The 17,920-nt window shown below is 39.4% G+C and overlaps 1 protein-coding gene across 5 annotated transcripts in view; it reads right to left on the bottom strand.

Annotated features, from left to right (window-relative positions):
* The window catches only part of ATP10D (ATPase phospholipid transporting 10D (putative)), a 104,732-nt gene extending 87,015 nt beyond the window's left edge, over nt 1-17,717 (bottom strand). Inside the window, exons 1-2 of one of the 5 annotated variants that reach the window (XM_048211753.2) lie at nt 17,439-17,684; nt 8,283-8,457 (exon numbers count right to left, since the gene is read on the bottom strand). The gene's annotated coding sequence lies outside the window, so the exon portion shown is untranslated. Of the gene's footprint in view, nt 1-1,819; nt 3,271-8,282; nt 8,458-9,411; nt 9,593-17,438 lie in introns of those variants that run through there. The other 4 variants (XM_044387709.3, XM_048211751.2, XM_026508835.4 and 1 more) reach the window with 4 other exon arrangements.
* Between the last annotated feature and the right edge of the window lie 203 nt (nt 17,718-17,920).

Genomic DNA, 17,920 nt, shown 5'->3' with positions numbered 1-17,920 from the left:
ATTGTGGGATCGAGCCCCACATCAGGCTCCTCCGCTATGAGCCTGCTTCTTCCTCTCCCACTCCCCCTGCTTGTGTTCCCTCTCTCACTGGCTGTCTCTATCTCTGTCGAATAAATAAATTTAAAAAATCTTTAAAAAAAAAAAAGGCATCTGACTCTTGATTTGGGCTCAGGTCTTGAACTCAGGGTCCTGGGACTGAGCCCTGCATCAGGCTCTGCACTGGGCATGGAGCCTCTAAAGACTCTCTCTCTCTCCCTCTGCCCTTCCCAGCGTGCACATGTGTGTGCACTCTCTTTCAATAAATAAATAAATAAATAAAGTACTTACACTTCTATAATGATCACTGTTTATGAAATACACTCCCCATGTCATTTATGACTTCCATTTTTCAGAGTAAGAAACAAAAGGTCAAAGGTTTTATAACTCACGGCATGCAATGTTTTACTCCAAAGTCATGCCTTTCTAATTGTACAACACTACTTCTATAGAAAATTTAAAATCAAATATGATCATTTAAAACTACATTATTTCTAATTAGTGCATACTTTTTCCTAGATATTAAAAACCAAAATCCTTCAATAACAGAGTGTGCCTAAAATAACATACCACACTACATTCCTTCTTGAACACAAATATACTTGAAAGCAAACAGTTCTCAAAAACCCTGTTTCCCTTAATGAATACTTAATGAAAAGTTTGTAGCAAGGCAGATTACCAAAGGTAAATATGGGGTAATGAACTCCCTGGGGCCCAGTTAGTATTTAAAAATTTCTGAGGTCATCACCAACCGACAAATAACTTGATACATATACACATGAGCTCACTTGTCTGAAAGAGAAAAACATTCTTATGTACAGTCACTTCAAGGTGCTGTTTGTGGCTCTCAAACTCCACCAGACATCAGAGTGTCCTGAGCCATACCCCTGACCTTCTGATTCCACAGGTCTGGGGTGAGGGCTCAAGAATTTACATGTCTAGGGGCGCCTGGGTGGCTCAGTCGGTTGAGCGTCTGCCTTCGGCGTGGGTTGTGATCCCAGGACCCTGGACTCGAAACCAAGTCGGGCTCCCTGCTCGGCGGGGAGCCTGCTTCTCCCTCTCCCCCCTACTCATGCTCTCTCTCGCTATCTGTCTCTCAAATAAATAAATAAAATCTTTAAAAAAAAAACGAATTTGCATCTCTCACACAGTTCCAGGTAGTGCTGCTGTTCCTGAACCACACTTCGAGAACCACTACTCTACACTAAATCACTTTATTTCAAAAGAAGTTGAAATTAAGAGTGAACCATTATTTAGGTACCCCTCCTGTCACCGGCAAGCCCATCTCCTCTGAATGTACAGACCAAGGCTATGTACCAGTGACGTGACAGCCCATGCAAGCATGCTCTCATCCAAGGCTAAAATTAACTAAAATTGTGAAGGTCTAGTTTCCACAAAAATCCCCAGAGGTTGGCAGGATTGATTCTTTCTACAGATTTAATACGGTTACAGTCAGTTTCAGCCAACATTTCCAAAAGCTCAGCAAGGGAGAACAATAGGTCTTGGCCTTGACAGACTTCCAATCTTCTTCTGGACCAAGATGAGAAAACCCTAACAAAATATCAAAGTTGTTATATGCTCGACAAGTTCTCTAGCAGGGTCAGTAAAAAATACAGAGTCATTTTATATTTACAGGTTTCTGAGAATAAGATAGGCACTATTTCACAGTAGACTCCAGACATGAAAGTCTCCTTGACCTAGATGTCTCAGGTAGCTCTCCCTGAAGCACAGTGAGCCCTGATAAAATGTGGGCTTATTCCACTCTGGGTCTTCGATGACTTACTTGTCCAACTCTCTATAAGAGGCTTACTGCCCTCAAGGAGACCAATTCCTTATCTGACGGGTAATAACGATGGCAAAATGATGCATCATTTGATATCTTTGCTGGCTTCTTTGTTGCATCAGGTGCCAAAGGGATAGGCTGGCCTGGTTCCTTTAGTAACGACTCTCCTGTGATCTAAAAGGAGAAAGTATTTTCATCACCCCACATAATCTTTGGAAAAAATATGAACAGTTATAGATGTATCTAATAGGGTTCGGTGATGACAAGGGTCAATTTATTTAGTGGAAAAATTGGATCTTGAATAACAAAGTCTCACAATCCTCAGCGCTCTCCAGTGGGCAGGAGGAATCGGATCTGCCAAATAAAGTCATCTTGGAGTTCTGTGTGCTCTTTAATAGTTTCTATTAATTGAACTTCTTGAACTAAATCCCCAGGAGAAGTACATATTCTTTATTTTAGACGTATGCAAGAGGCCAGGTAAGGGCTAAAACACTGAACTGAAGTAATCACTTTTGATAATTGCTGATTATTAACATGGGAGGAAGTGCTATATAGGTATATAAGAAAACTCATAGTATCTTTCATTTTTACCACTCACGAAGAAATCGTTGTGATAGTTTTGTCATTTTTAGGGCCCTAACCAGGAAAAGATCAGCTCTACTCCAGTACATAGCCCTTATGCATCTTTAGAAAAGACTGCTTAAACCAAGTTCACTCAGCCCCAATTCATTCAACATGACCTGAAAACTAGACGCTGTGACTGCTGCTGCAGAGACAGAAACAAGAGACACTGTGCTACAGCACAGAAGCAGCTTCTCACTGAGACCGAGGGAAGGAACCCTCCACAGCAACGAGTGACGTGTTTGATATCATTGCGGCTGAAGAGTCAAATCTCAATTTTCAAATACGTGTTTATTTTGAAAGAAGAGAGATGTATGATATATGAGTGTGGTACCTAGATGCACGGTTTTATACTGGGACGAGCTATCCATCCTTAATGTGTCCAAACACATTAAATGTAAAGACATTCTTCAATCCTCTCAAGTGAGAATAAAACATATATATATACACACATTCAGACACTGAAAGCTTTACCATCTGTTTTCTTCAATGTATCTCAGCTTTCCCTTGAAAGGACCACATATTCAAATGAGTTACCTTTCGCAGATGCTTAGGCTTCAAACTGGTTTAAGCTAGCAAAAAGGCAGGGAAAATGGTGCAGCTGTATGCATGTCTCTCTGTTACTGGGAACTAAAAAAAGCTCACCCATACTCATGGTGAGTTCCCAATATGTCTCTGTCTATTCTTAAAGCTGAAAAATCACACACACATGAAACTGTTAATGATAACAATCTTGAATACTGTGTTTTGACACTGGTAATTCTAGACAGTACTCCTAAAATACATGTCATTGAAATGACAGAATAGCAAGTTTTCGAGATTTGATTATTCAACACTAATAAAATATTCATCCAATAAACCTAAGATCATAACAATATCTACCATTTATAAAGACAAGCCGAGTTCTGTGCTGCGGATAAACATATGATAACTTTAATCTTCGCAACAAAGTACATATTATTATCCCCATTTAGGGTTGAAAACACAGAGGCTCAGAGTGATTGAGAAACTCACCCAAGGGACACAGCTCGGTGAGTGGCTTGTTACCCAAGTCTAATCCAAATATCTCGGATGGAGTGAGAGCCCCTGTGGCTATTAGAGCTCTGACAAAGGACACAAACACTTGAGCAATAAGTTGGCAGAAGGCACACAGCCTCTGGCAGCCTACCACAGAACACGAGGGTTGGGGGAAAGAAGGGGACTGGTATGAAAAATGTGAACTTATGTCATTTAAGGGAAAAAAGAACTAAAGACATACTTCATTTGAAGAACCAAAGTTAACAAATCAACTATTTGTATTTAATTTAAAAATACTCATTTGATGCATTCAATAGAAAACTCTTTGCATGTATTTGACACATGATCCAGTATACACAAATAGAAGTTGCTTTTAAATGATTCATTTTTAACTTGACTTCAGTACCATCTGACCCCACAGGGACCTGTAAGCAACTAAACCACGATCCTTCCCTGCCCCCCTTCATGCATGGTCTCACTTCCCTTTATTCAGTTTCAATTTTATGGTCAAACCTGCTATCACTTCCGTATATATTCTCTCTACCCCTTAGCTCTGCTCTCCTTTCTTGGCAAAACTCTTACCCTAATTTTAATTCAAATCAGTTATATGTAAATCCCTCTTACGCTCGGTTGCAGTACCTACAGGCGGAAAGTACCTGGAGAGAAACATATAAGCTCCCTGATCAGTGTCACTTTCAATTACTGACCGTGAATCAGAATCCGGCACTGGCCACACATGCTGACGGCAAGCACACAGCATCTCCACACTTGTCATTTTCCCACTCTCATAGACAAGTATTTCACACCTTCTCCTCTCACTTGCCCTATCTCCCTCCTGACTTTCTTCCTGTGATGACCTTGTTTCTCTTGTACTGAGAAAACCAAAGCCATCAAACCAGAACTTCTACAGGTTCTCCCCATGTAACTGTCCTCCAGCTCAGCCCACAACTTCAGACTCATGCATCTGACTGCCAACGAGGCAGCCCATGGCTAGACGGTAACATGAACAGAACTGTGCTCCTCCCCCCAAACCGGCTTCCTCCACAGATCAGCCCTATCAGGTGATGGCCATTCCACCCTCCCAGATCCTCAGTCACAAAGCCTCGGATTCATCCCAGGGTCCTGTCCTTTCCTCAAAACCCACATATATGGGTGTCTGGGTGGCTCAGCCAGGTAAGTTTCTGACTCTTGATTTCGGCTCAGGTCATGATCTCAGGTCATGAGATTGAGCCCCTCGTCAGGCTCCGTGCCCAGCTTGGAGTCTGCTTAAGGTTCTCTCCCTCTCCCTCTGCTGCCCTCCTCCCCGCTCATGCTTGCTCTCTCCCTCAAAAAAACAAACAAACCCACATATACTCAGTCAGCAAATTCTCTTGGCTCTTCCTTTAAAATATATCCAGAATCTCACTGCTTGGCATCACCTCTACCACTATCACTTAGTACAGTTAAAACCCAAGTTATATCCTGAACTTTCCACAATTTAAAACTCTCTAGAGTTTCTCATCTTAATTATGACAACAGCTGTCAGTGTCACAAAGTCCTCTCCAATCTACTACTCTCCCCCTCCATCATGCCACCCCCCGCAGCCTCCCCGGAGCAATCCCTGTTCACCTTCCCAGTTTTATTTTTCATAGAACTTTTGCATCACTTTCTAACATCATAAAATTATTTTTGTATTTTAGCTCTTGTTGCCTCTCCTCTTCATTAGAGGAGCAATTTCTATCTGTTTTGTTCACTGATACAACCTAGGCCTAAAAAGTTATCAGGCACAGAGTAGAGTTTCAATATGTATTTGTGGAATGAAGATATGAATGAAGTAACATCCCTCCGATACGCACCAAAAGCCAGAACACCCATAACAACTTGTATACACCAGCTCCACAAATCATAAAAGCTTAGTTATTTCATGATCTCACTATATCTTTTATTGTACATGCTAAAGTTATTAGAGTCTTATATTAAGATTTATAGCATGTAGAGGCATCTGGATGCCTCAGCTGGTTAAGGGTCCAACTCTTGATTTCTGCTCAGGTCATGATCTCATGGCAGTGAGATTAAGCCCTGCTTTGGGTTCTGTGCTGAGCGTGGAGCCTGCTTAAGATTCTCTCTCTCCCTCTGTCCCGTCCCCCTGCTTGCATACACACTCTCTCTCCTAAAAAAAAAAAATTAGATTTATAGGATATACCCCTAAAATGGCCACTAACAAGACTATGCCACAAGAAGACATAAAAAGGGAAATAAAGGGGCGCCTGGGTGGTGCAGTCGGTTAAGCGTCTGACTCTTGGGTTCGGCTCAGGTTGTGATCTCAGGGTGGTGGGGTCAAGCCCCACGTTGGGCTCCATGCTCAGCGTGGTCTGAGAGTCTCTCTCCCTCTCCCTCTCCCCCCTGCATTCTCTCTCTCTCTCTCTCAAATACATAAATAAATCATTAAAATCTTTTAAAAAATGAACATTTAAAAAAGGGAAATTAAACAAATAAACCATATTTTTAAAAATAACTGAGGTATTTGAATTTCATTGTTATAAAACCCTTAAGGAAGAAGTTTTCTGAAAACTAAAGTAAAGGAAAAGTATTTAAAGATGATAAGCCTTAGCAACTTAAATAGAAAATTTATAATTTTAAAGCTGGAAAAAAATCTTAAATATCCAACTAAATACTTTATACAAGAGAACTGAGGTTCAGAGACACTGACTCACCCATCACTATACATCAAGTTAGTGGCAGCCACATAAAATAACCCAGCTGTTCTCTCCACTCCGTTTTATTACTCATTCATATATTGGTAGGCTTTTATTAATTCCTAAACTGCACATTATTTATAAATGTGTCAAATGATTTAAGTCATAGTCTGAATACAAGATTTTATGTTTGTGAAAATTTTGTACGATAGCGTGCATAAACTATATTTAAAATCACTAAGATTCATGCACATTTGTATCTACCTTAAAATTTTCACAGCGAATTTGGAGGATCTGCCCTACTGTATCATTTTCATCCTAACAAGTCCTATTATCACTCACAATGGCCTACCTTTTCCATTGGTATCTTACAAAAGCAATATCAGAAACTATTCATTTCTGGTTTAAATATTTACGAGAAGAACATAGCTGGGAGAAGGGCACAAACAAATACACGGACACTGATGAACTACAAATCCATACGAAAGAATATTTTGAACTTCACCAGTCACCTAAAAAAAGCAATTAAATTAATATTTTTAAATATTTTTTGTACTAAATATAGCAAAGAGTTTCTTTATTCATAATGCTCAATGAAAGCAAGCTTTCATACAGTGCTGGGGTAATCTAGCCTGCTTTTTTACTTCTCTGGAGCCAAAAGGTAATATGCCTTAACATGTTCATTCTCCTTGGCCCTGAGGAGAAAGATGGTAATTCAGCACTGGAAAGGGTCCTAATCCAAGTGTCCAGAAAAAGAGAAATTGTTAAATTGTGGTATATCTAAATGGAGCTATAATACAGCTGTTTAAAAAATATTCAAATGAATTTTTATTAAAAAAATATTTGGGGGCACCTGCGAGGCTCAGTCAGTTAAGCATGAAGTCTGCTTCTCCCTCTGCCCCTCCCCCCGACTCGAGCGCTCTCACTCACTCTCATTCTCAAATAAATAAATAAATAAAATATTTTTTAAGAATGGGGTTTATAAGGTTTTAATCTGTGATATAGACCTGTATACTAGTATGAACTCAACAGGAATATATAAACTATTTATATATATAAATTTGGAATAAAAAAAATTTTAAACCATTAACACTGGCTATTTTGTGGTAGTAATTAATAGATAACGTTTAAATATCTTTTGTACCTGTCCACATTTTTTACTATGAAAATACATATTTACTTTATCATTAGAAAACAGATCTTCATTTCAGTGAAATACTATTCTCAAACTAATCCCACCAAACATGTCCAAGTTTAATCACAAAGCCAAAGGCTCATGGTAGAGAAAAGCATACATGGAAGTTAGTGAATTGCTTCTACATTTAAGATTCAGGGAAAAGATGCAACCCTTTAAGTTTCTGCTTTAAGAACAACCTTATAAAATGCAAGACAAGCATGCCGCTTCAATACTGAAAAAGATACTCACATCCGTCCACAAGAAGCATGTGTATCATACTAATAATACTTGATATTATGTCAGAGAAAACAGAAACACAAGTTAGTATATAAGCTTCATCATAAAGGCAAATATGTGTGTCCCTGCCAAGAAATACTGAATGTAATTAAAAATGTTGCAAAGCCACCTCAAATACTCCGGTCTCCTTTGGACAAAAGATTATTACTAAAAGTCTCGTAGGCGGAGGTGGTTAAATTTTAAGTAGGTGCCATGCCCAGCATGGAGCCCAGTATGGGCTCGAACTCATGACCATGAGATCAAGACCTGAGCAGAGAGTCAGATGCTCAACCGACTGAGCCACCCAGGTTTCCCCGGAGGTGGTTAAATTTTAAAAGAGCTTACTTAAATGCCCAAATAGCGATGGGAGATTATCTTCTTTATGAAAAATTAGCTGTGAAATAGAATTTAAATAATTTTCTGCAAAAAGTTTAATTAGGGGGCGGGGGTGGGCAGCACCTGGCTGGCTCAGTTGGTAGAGCATGGGACTCTTGATTGCCTCTCGATCTCAAGGTTGTGACTTTCAAGACCCATGTTAGGTGTAGAGATTACTTAAAAAAAATAAATAAATATTTTCTGCAAAAAGCTTAGAAAATCATTGCAGTAAAACACATTATACTTATGTAGGGCATATACATTTCTAGATATAAAAGGAATCTCAAATTAAAAAACAAGTTATTATACTTTCAAATATCACCTTCATTGCTCCATATATTAGAAAATTAAAGTCTGGGGGGAAAAGTACTTGAAGGTCAGGTTTTCATTTCTTACTAAAGAACTTATTTCAAGGTTCTTTCTGCTGATTTCCAGTATCTTCATAACATGTCTTAACTCCAATATTCTGAAATGAACACATTCAGCATCATGTGGGCCTGATAGGATAAAGAGAACAGACAAAACATTTCAGCAATAAATGAGAGACTTAATCTGACTTGATTAAGTCCCAAGTATATTGAAAGAATACAGCCTGTGATGTATACAGATGCACTATGAAAATATGTTTATGCTGGGACTCTAACTTTATATGGAATTAATTAATTATAATTTGAATGATCAGAGTAGGAATCTATACCATTCCACACCTCCACAAAGGCACTCAGGACCTCTGATAAGAAAACTTGATTTCCCAGGCATGAACTCCCTACTGAGGATGAAAAAAATGTCCTCCTTTTTCCCTTATGAAACACAAAAATGTTTAATTATGTCTTTTGGAGCCAGCTCAGTAATAACACACAGGTATGTGAAATGGCATATAAGAAATGGCATATAAATAGAATTGTCTTCCTTAGAGGCCTTTTCAACTAGACCAAGCACCTGCCCGCCAAAACCCAGTGAATATGGACTGCTCATCAAGGATCTTGCCCTAAGCCTATGTTCTCAAACTATCACAGATCAGAATCACCTGGAGTTTGTGAAAACACAGCCTCTGCGCCCTACACACACACACACACACACACACACACGCACGCACGCACTCATGCATGCACACACATACCAGTTTCAGATTCAACAGATCTGCAGTGGAGCCTGAGAATTTCTATTTCTACCAAGTTCAACTGATGCTGATGGGTACCAGACTCTGAAAACCACAGACAAAGGCAACTCAAATCTGCTCTGGAAAAACTTATTTTTAATTATTTCTAAATACATTTTCTCCATGCATTCATTATCATTATTTTCCTGCAACTAATCAATCCTATCCCAATAGTGTTTATACTACTGTTGCTCAAATAATCAGTGAAACTACCCTTTTATACAAAGAAACAGGGTATTTTCTGGATGTGTAACCACAGAAATTTTTTTTAGAGCCAAAGAAAATAACATACCTAAAAGAATGAGGGATTAGGGGGGCGCCTGGGTGGCGCAGTCGTTAAGCATCTGCCTTCAGCTCAGGGCGAGATCCCGGGGTCCTAGGATCGAGCCCCACATCAGGCTCCTCCGCTATGAGCCTGCTTCTTCCTCTCCCACTCCCCCTGCTTGTGTTCCCTCTCTCGCTGGCTGTCTCTATCTCTGTCAAATAAATAAATAAAATCTTTAAAAAAAAAAAAGAATGAGGCATTAGAGGGAAAAAAATGGAGTTATTTGTAGCTAAAATGGAAAGAATTTAACGGCTGAAAGATGGTATATACTTGTAAAACTAGGGGTTAAATCAGTAGACTACATCAAATATTTTCCAAAGGTTTTTTGCAGATTAACCTGAGTTTTAAATACGAATCAAATAAACACATCAGAGTAAAATTTTAAGTCACATTTTCCTTTAAATGTATATGGCATCCCTGGATACATGGTGAAGACGGGCATTTCTTTAGTTGAACTGTCAAAAGGACATATCAGCAGAATGGATGAGAGATTTAATTAATTTCTAAAAACTATTTGAAGATTCACTTCTGGAAGTGTTGGATGACTGAAAATATGTTATAAATATTTCATAGAGAAGTATATTACAATGGCTGAAAATTACTTCAGCACATGACTTAACGTAATGAGAGCAGAGATCACGTATGTCAACTACAGGGATACCTTGGAGATATTCCAGTTCGGTTCCAGACTACAACAAAGTCAAATGAATTTTTTCGTTTCCCGGTGCATATAAAGGTTATGTCTACATTATTCTGTCGTCTGTTAAGTGTGCAATAGCGTTATGCCTAAAAAAACAATGTAAATATCCTAACTATAACAATGTACAGACCTTAATGCCTATCTGTCTTAATTTAAAAATGCTTTCTTGCTAAAAAATGCTAACCATTATCTGAGTTTTCAGCGAGTTGTAATCTTCTTGCTGGTGGAGGGTCTTGCCTCAGTGTTGATGGCTGCTGACTGGCCGGGATGGTGGTTGCTGAAGGTTAAGGGTAACTGTGGAAACTTCTTAAATTAAGACGACCACATTTGCTGCATCAACTGAATCTTCCTTTCACAAATGATTTCTCTGTAGCATGTGATGCTGTTTGACAGCATTTTACCCAACAAACGTCTTTCAAAATTGGAGTCAATCCTCTCAAACCGTGCCATTGCTTTAACAACTAAGTTCAGGTAATATTCTAAATCCTCAGTTGTCATTTCAACAATCTTCACGGCATCTTTACCAGGAGTAGATTCTATCTCCAGAAACTATTGATCACTGATCACCGTAACAAATATAATAATAATTAAATAACATAAGAATGAAAAAGCTTGAGATATTGCAAGAATCACTCAAATGTGACACAGAGACACAAAGTGAGTAAATGCTGTTAGGAAAATGGCACTGGTAGACTTGTTCGACACGGTTGCCGCAAACCTTCAATTTGTAAAAAATTCAATTATCTGCAAAGCTCAGTAAGTTGAAGTGCAGTATAATGAGGCATGAGTAAATTCAAATTGTCTCAACACATATATTTAAACTGTCCCCAAGGCCTGTAAGTCTTACAAGGGATAGTATATAAACACCAGTAAGGGGGGTGCCTGGGTGGCACAGCGGTTAAGCATCTGCCTTCGGCTCAGGGCATGATCCCGGCGTTACGGGATCGAGCCCCACATCAGGCTCCTCCGCTATGAGCCTGCTTCTTCCTCTCCCACTCCCCCTGCTTGTGTTCCCTCTCTCGCTGGCTGTCTCTATCTCTGTCAAATAAATAAATAAAATCTTTAAAAAAAAAAAAAAAAACACCAGTAAGGGACAAATGAAAGTTGTAAATGGTATTAAGAAGATAATGGTGTTCACTGGAATTGTAAAATGGATTCATAATCAATGGCCATAATCAACACAGTGCTACTCATCCTTTAAAACACATTCTTCTTACATAAGAAGTGATGATATAATTAGCTGTTTTCAAAAAAGCAACAAATGCATCTGTAGCTAGTAGAAAAAACACAAGCTCTAACACGTTCAAGTGATACTGACACTCGGTCAGATTGGCCATCTGCCACATACCACAAGCCCTGAGCCCCTGAGCCTCAGTTTCCATATCTGTAAAATGGAAATAACATCATCCACCTCACAAAGTTTTGTAAGGAGGTTTATTAGATAATGCACTGTGCCTAACATGCTGAATAACTTCATCTTTCAACTACTGTTTGTTGAGTTTCTACCAAATGCCAGGCTATGTGACAGATAACAGAAATAAGTCAGGGAAGAAAACAGACCAAGATCTCTGCCTCCTAGGAGCTGACCTGTTAGTGTTCATCTATTTCACCTTGTCTTAAGCACCGTGCTCAGGATATGTCAAAAAAGAATAAAAGTGCCCAGAACAGGTCAACATACTCAAAAGATAACACTAGTGGAATCATACAACATAAAAATTTAGAAAGCAGAAAGTCCTATGAGAAGACATGATATGAGGTTGGAAGACAGAAGGGAGTGGAGGGTAGGCTTCTGGAAAGAGAATGTTAAATGAACTTTGTGAAATGTCTACAATCTGGGAGGAGAGATTTGTAGATTTTAGAAAAGGAAATATTATCAGGGAGGCTAGGTGGCTGAAAAACCCAGTGTTCACTTAAATACTGCTGAGTACTTCATTCAATATGGCTGGAGCTTCAAGTACAAAATAAGGAGTGAGGGGAAATTAAGATGGAAATCTATGGTAGGACCATGTAAGTTCTTACTAAGAGGAAGAATTTATACTTAATATGAAGGAAATGGGAAATCATCGAAGGCATTTGAGAGGGTGTGATATGGACACTTAAAGGATTTCTTTGCAAGAAGTTGAAAGACACATCGGAATGGGGGAGAAAAGGTAAGAGGACTAGACTAGGAAAAGGGAGCAATGTGCTTCAGAACACAGTTGACCAGTAACCTAACAAGAGTGGTATCATCAGAGGTACCTTTCCAAAGGTAGCTCTGAGCGCACACCTGTGACAACAGCAGCACCAATGGCTGGCAAGGGCAACACAGTAAGAACCTCGGAGGGACCATTCTCTGATTCCCCAATATACCTCCTGTCCTCTGCCCGGTACAATACTACATCTTTAATGCCACATACTCTACCCACACGTCCTTACCACCACCCCGTCCATCTGGACCATGACCCAAATCAAGCAGGGAAAACTGTAACAAACTGGGCACTGGGGACCACATACCCGCTCTTCTGCTTTCACTTAGCTTAAATGAAATGTTACAATTTGAGAGAGGGAAGACAGTATAGGACTCTGAGTAAGAATTATGTTTTAAAATTCCATCTTCCTGGGGCGTCTAGGTGGATCAGTAAGTTAAGCATCTTGGTTTTGGCTCAGGTCATGATCTCAGGGTTCTGAAATGGAGCCCCCCCTCCCTTTCTGGCTCCACACTCAGCAGGAGGCTGCTGGAGATTCTCCCTCTCCCTCTTCATACTCCCCTGCCCACTCCCAACCCCCTCCACCCCTGTGCTCACTCTCTCTCTAAAATAAACAAACAAATAAAATTCCATTACCTTATTGAAAACATTTCACTTTTCTCTCAGTCCCTGGTTTAGGAACCTTAAAAGTATTACAATAGTTCAGAATCAGGCATTTCTCTAAACTGGCAAGGTAGAAATGTTGATTTGTTAGCTGAAGGGAATCACAGGTAAGTAGAGAGAATCTTTGTGATAAAAATATGAGAACACCTTTCTAGGAAAGACTTTAGTGAAGAAAGGATATTATAGAAATTAAGATTTTTTAAACTATAACCTTCAACGTATTGTTACAGCCTATAAGAGAAATGCGAATGTTTTAAATAGTGCAAATTATGAGAACAATAACTTGAAGAAAAAGAGTTCACAACATTTTTGGATAATTTTTTTTTTAATCTATCTGAGAGAGAGCGTGCACACAGCACGAACAGTGCTACCACAAGTGGGGTGACGGGCAGAAGGGGCAGAGGGAGAAGCAGACTCCCTGCTGAGCAGGAAGCCAGACAGACCCGGGGCTGGGAGTGGGGATGGGGCTCAGGGCTTGCGCCTGGGACTCTGGGATCACAATCTGAGCCAAAAGCAGACACTTAATTGACTGAGCCACCCAGACACCCCAATATTTTTGGATAATTTAAAACTGATTTTCACCTTTCTTATAAGCTACTCTGATTTTTTTTATTACCTTTCCTACATAAAGAGCTGAAATTTTATAAATTTGTTTTGCTAACAGAAATACAGTTGTATTCCTTCCTCTTCCTCATTCAGAAAGGCCTTAAATGGAGTAAGTAAATTTTAGAAAAAGAAATTAGGGAGTTTTTAATTAAAGCCTAGTGGCTTGGGCCCCAAGCAGATGTGATCAACAGGAAATGAAAAGGAATAAAGCTTTAATCAGTCCAACACTGCTTATTATTTCAGAAAACAGCTGGGGGCAGAAGAGTGAATGTGACTAGAATAAGTTTTATCTTGGGATTTCCCTTATAATCCAAATGTTCTCACCAGCAAATATAATCCAGAAAAAATGACGACACCAGACAGGCACTACCCACACAGGCCACAGACGCTTTACACAAGAAGGGAAAGAGAGTATCATCACTGTACTCATCGCTGTAGGACAAATCGCTTTATTAGGATACTGACTTGTTTTTCCTGATAACTAAAATATATTTACTGTAGAAATTTTAGAAACTACAGATTAATACCATGAGGAAAACCAGAAACCACCCAGAACCCCATCACCCCACACATAAGTAACAATAACATTTGGTTTATTCTCCACCAATAAAGTAGTTTCTGTGCATAGATTGGATTTTTTTTTTCAAAAGTAAGATTTTGTAACTTTTCATTCCTCCTATCACAAACATTTTTCCACATCCTTAAAAAGTCTTCCTTCCCAACAACTTCACACATTTTGACTTGCTTTCCATGTTTGTTAACGTGATATGTAAAAATGTGGTAACTTATTCCTATGCTGAATATTCTCCCAATACAGGGAGGTAAACACCCCTCTGCTCTCAACCTTAAAAAAAGTCCATTTTTCCCTTCTGTGATTGCCCATTTGTGCCTATTTTTCATTGAGCATAATTTTTCACATGGGTGTCTATTTATCTCGATGTTTTATTGTATCTTTTGAAAAGGGCTTACTAGCATATAAAATGTAGACCTTAAGAGTGTTAATTTCGGTTTTGGTATTTCTTGGCAATATTTTTCAAAACAGTATTTTTGTGATTATAAAAAAATAATAGTTGTAGAAGATTAGGGAATATGAGGAAAAATATTTTTAAAAAGCTATAACTCTACCACCTAGAAATCCAATTTCTTTTTCATATGTCAGTGAATATACCCACTGATACAAACAGGAACTTGTAGGCAAACAGGAAGTACAACAGTCTTGTTCAATGTTATTCAAGGTTTGTTAATTTAGAAAAATCCCTGACATGTAGTAAGGGCTTAATATTTGAGAAAATGGTATTTTATATTTCAAAATTTTATTTTACACATTTAAGATAATAGTGTTAAATCTTGCTTTTTCACTCAGTACACTGCAAGGATCTTTCTAAATCATGAAAGTTTTTCAAAACTATTTTCGAAACTGAATTTTATCAATACAGATATATAGTACGTTAATTTAAGTATTTTGCTGCTGGGGGCTTTCTTATGTTTTTTTCATATTACAGACAACACTATAATGAACATATTTATAAATCTTCATATAAAATTCAGATGATTTCCACAGTATATATTTTTAGACCCAGGATTATTGGGTCAAAGCCTGCAAAGATTTACAGATTTTAATACATTTTCCCATATTATTACCTCAAATTGTTATATGAATATACCCTTCACTTAGAAGCATAAAGAAAGATTCCATGAAGGCCACAGCTCTTCTATGAAACTAGTACCACTATTACTTCTTATTCTAATAATGCTACTTGTTCCATGGAAAGTGTTGTTTCTACGGCTAAGGGAATTTCTGAAATGAAATAAGTCCACCTTAGATAATAGGAAGGGAATAATGTCTTTAAGCGAACACACTCAACTTCAACCCTCTTCTGTAGCAATAAGGAAAGCTGCTCAGCTGCTCTATGACCCAGGAATGGTGATAGCATCCAGCAGGCACGTTATTGTTCCAAGAGTTGATCAACACATTCTCCTTTTTCAAGCACTGATGAGAGATTAAATTTATCTTCACCAACGCATTGGGTTTTGGGAATCCCCAAGCGATCTTGCTGGTAGCATTTTCTTTGATTTTCCTTCATGAAAAAGACTACTTCTAACTAGATCAGACAATAACTAAAACACGTACTGAAGCCTTCAATATGTGAACGTTTTACCTCTTAATTTAAAAATTGATTCTAAGAAGTTTATTTGTCTAACCAATGAGTCATTTCCTTCATTTTACTGACATCGAAATAAAAAATATCCTATTCGGTTTCTATTTAGGATCACTAAGTAATTCTATTGAAAAAGTATTTGGTTCTTGCTATGTAAAGGTCAAGCATTCCTGAAATCCTGCGGGGTTTTTTAAAGATTCTTTGAGAGAGAGGGAGAGAGGGGGAGGGAGGGAGAGAGCGAGAGAGAGAGAGAGAGAGAGAGAGCGCGCGCGCGCACACACGCATGAGCAGGGGGAGGGGCAGAGAGAGAGGGAGAAGCAGACTCCAAGCTGAGCATGGAGCCTGATATGGGGCTCAACCCCAAGACCCAGGGGATCATGACCTCAGCCGAAGGCAGACACTTAACCAACTGTGCCATCCAGGCCCCCCTGAAATCCTGTTTTAGACTGCTAAGATTCTCCATTTTTTAATACAATTTAACAAACGTTAAATTAGCAGTGCCATTTTTTAAACTCCCTAAAACATTTTGAAAGTTGCCAAGTTGTTTTTCAATATATGAAATATGATCTCATTTTGATAAAAACAACACAATGTACTTATGTAATATGTATTTGTAATGAGACCAGAGTCCAGGAGGAGCAGACATTACCTCTTGAGGTAGCTTGGAGTGCAGGCTCACACTGGGGCACTGAATTGAGTTTAAGGTGTTACAGTGATCATGTGTTACATGTCTGCTCTTAACGAGCCAAAGATTTTTTTTTTTTTTAATGATGGTACTCTTCACAGATATTTGACCCAGCCCAGTATAAAAATTACTACATCCTCTGGAGCTTTCTGATACAGCAATCAGTTGGTGGATAAGGCGCCCTATTCTTGTGGATCAACCTTTCAAGGCTGATTAGACTCAGAGGCTGGCTCTCAGATTATAGAACTGGTTTTTTTCCTAGCAAAGAACTGGCATGAAAGGAAGCAAGAAGAAACTTTGTGATTTTATTGAGATAACATTCTAAACAGCTGCGTTCGTATAAGGGTAGTTTAAATATATCCTTGTTAGAGTCACAAAGGCTCGACTCTCCAAACTGGAGGGTTTCACGAACCAACCTGATGTCTCTCTGCTGTACATAGTAAAGTATGACTGTGTTTTATAATGTAAGAGGAAGGATGCTCCTAACTATTAAGTTCTGCAAAGTTCGTGTGTGCGAGGAAGAACGCAGGCTTTTTTACAACATTCCTTTAAAAACTATTTCTGAACAAACTCCAACACACACACACATCTTTTCCTTCCTAAGGAACAAACCCGGTTTATTTACCGAGTTAGAACTTCAACCCCCATCCTCGTCGTTACCTTTGAGACAAAGCCAAAACTGCCTTAAACTGCTCCATTTCACAATGAGATGACAAAAGTGTGTGCGCGCATAATTTACCTTTCCACAAATCCCAGCATTCAGAACAGATAAAATAATTCCTCTTGTGAAATCAAAATCAAGTGACTGAAAATGGTGTGTTTCTCCTTTTTTTTTTTTCTAAATTAACAACAGCCCTAAAGTCTACTTTTGAGGCACTTCATCAAACCAGAAAGCAGTTACTGGAGAAGCGGGACAGGAAGAGGGGAAGGGAGCGAGGAGTAGGGTGAGAAGTGAAACAGAAGACAGTCCAAGGGGTTCGCACGTTCACCCTTACCAATCCTCCCTCGGCACACATCACCGCATGACGACCGCGACTCTCAAGATGCAAGAGAAAAACCAAGCACAAATCCGAAGAGTGGTGGCGGCTTATGCTTCTACGCCAGCCATTTGCTTTTGCCGAGGCGCGGGTGGGGGAGATCAATTCTCAGAAGACAGCCCCCAAACTCCGTTGTCGGAGCCGGAGCCAAACCACGACCTCCTCCTCCCCTCCCGGCCGGCTCGGGAGCCACCGTGCTTCCGCGAACAGCCAATCGCCCGCCGCCCCGCCTCCCGTGACGTAGGGGGCGGGGCCTGGAGGAGGCGGGCTTCCCAGCGGCTGCTGGAGCACACAGCTCCCTGTCTGTTCGGTATGGATACCCAGGTGGTCCGGTGCCTTTATAATTCCCACCCCAGCCATTTACCTAGCCTTGGAATGCTTGGCAGTTATTTTTTGGAGGATAAAGGGATCAAATCTAAACATTTAATGTTATCGTTGTA

Source organism: Ursus arctos, unplaced genomic scaffold (assembly GCF_023065955.2).
Source record: "Ursus arctos isolate Adak ecotype North America unplaced genomic scaffold, UrsArc2.0 scaffold_9, whole genome shotgun sequence".
Taxonomy (NCBI): Eukaryota; Metazoa; Chordata; class Mammalia; order Carnivora; family Ursidae; genus Ursus; species Ursus arctos.
Note: the sequence above shows the minus strand (reverse complement) of the source record. Positions and strands in the feature narration are given on the sequence as shown.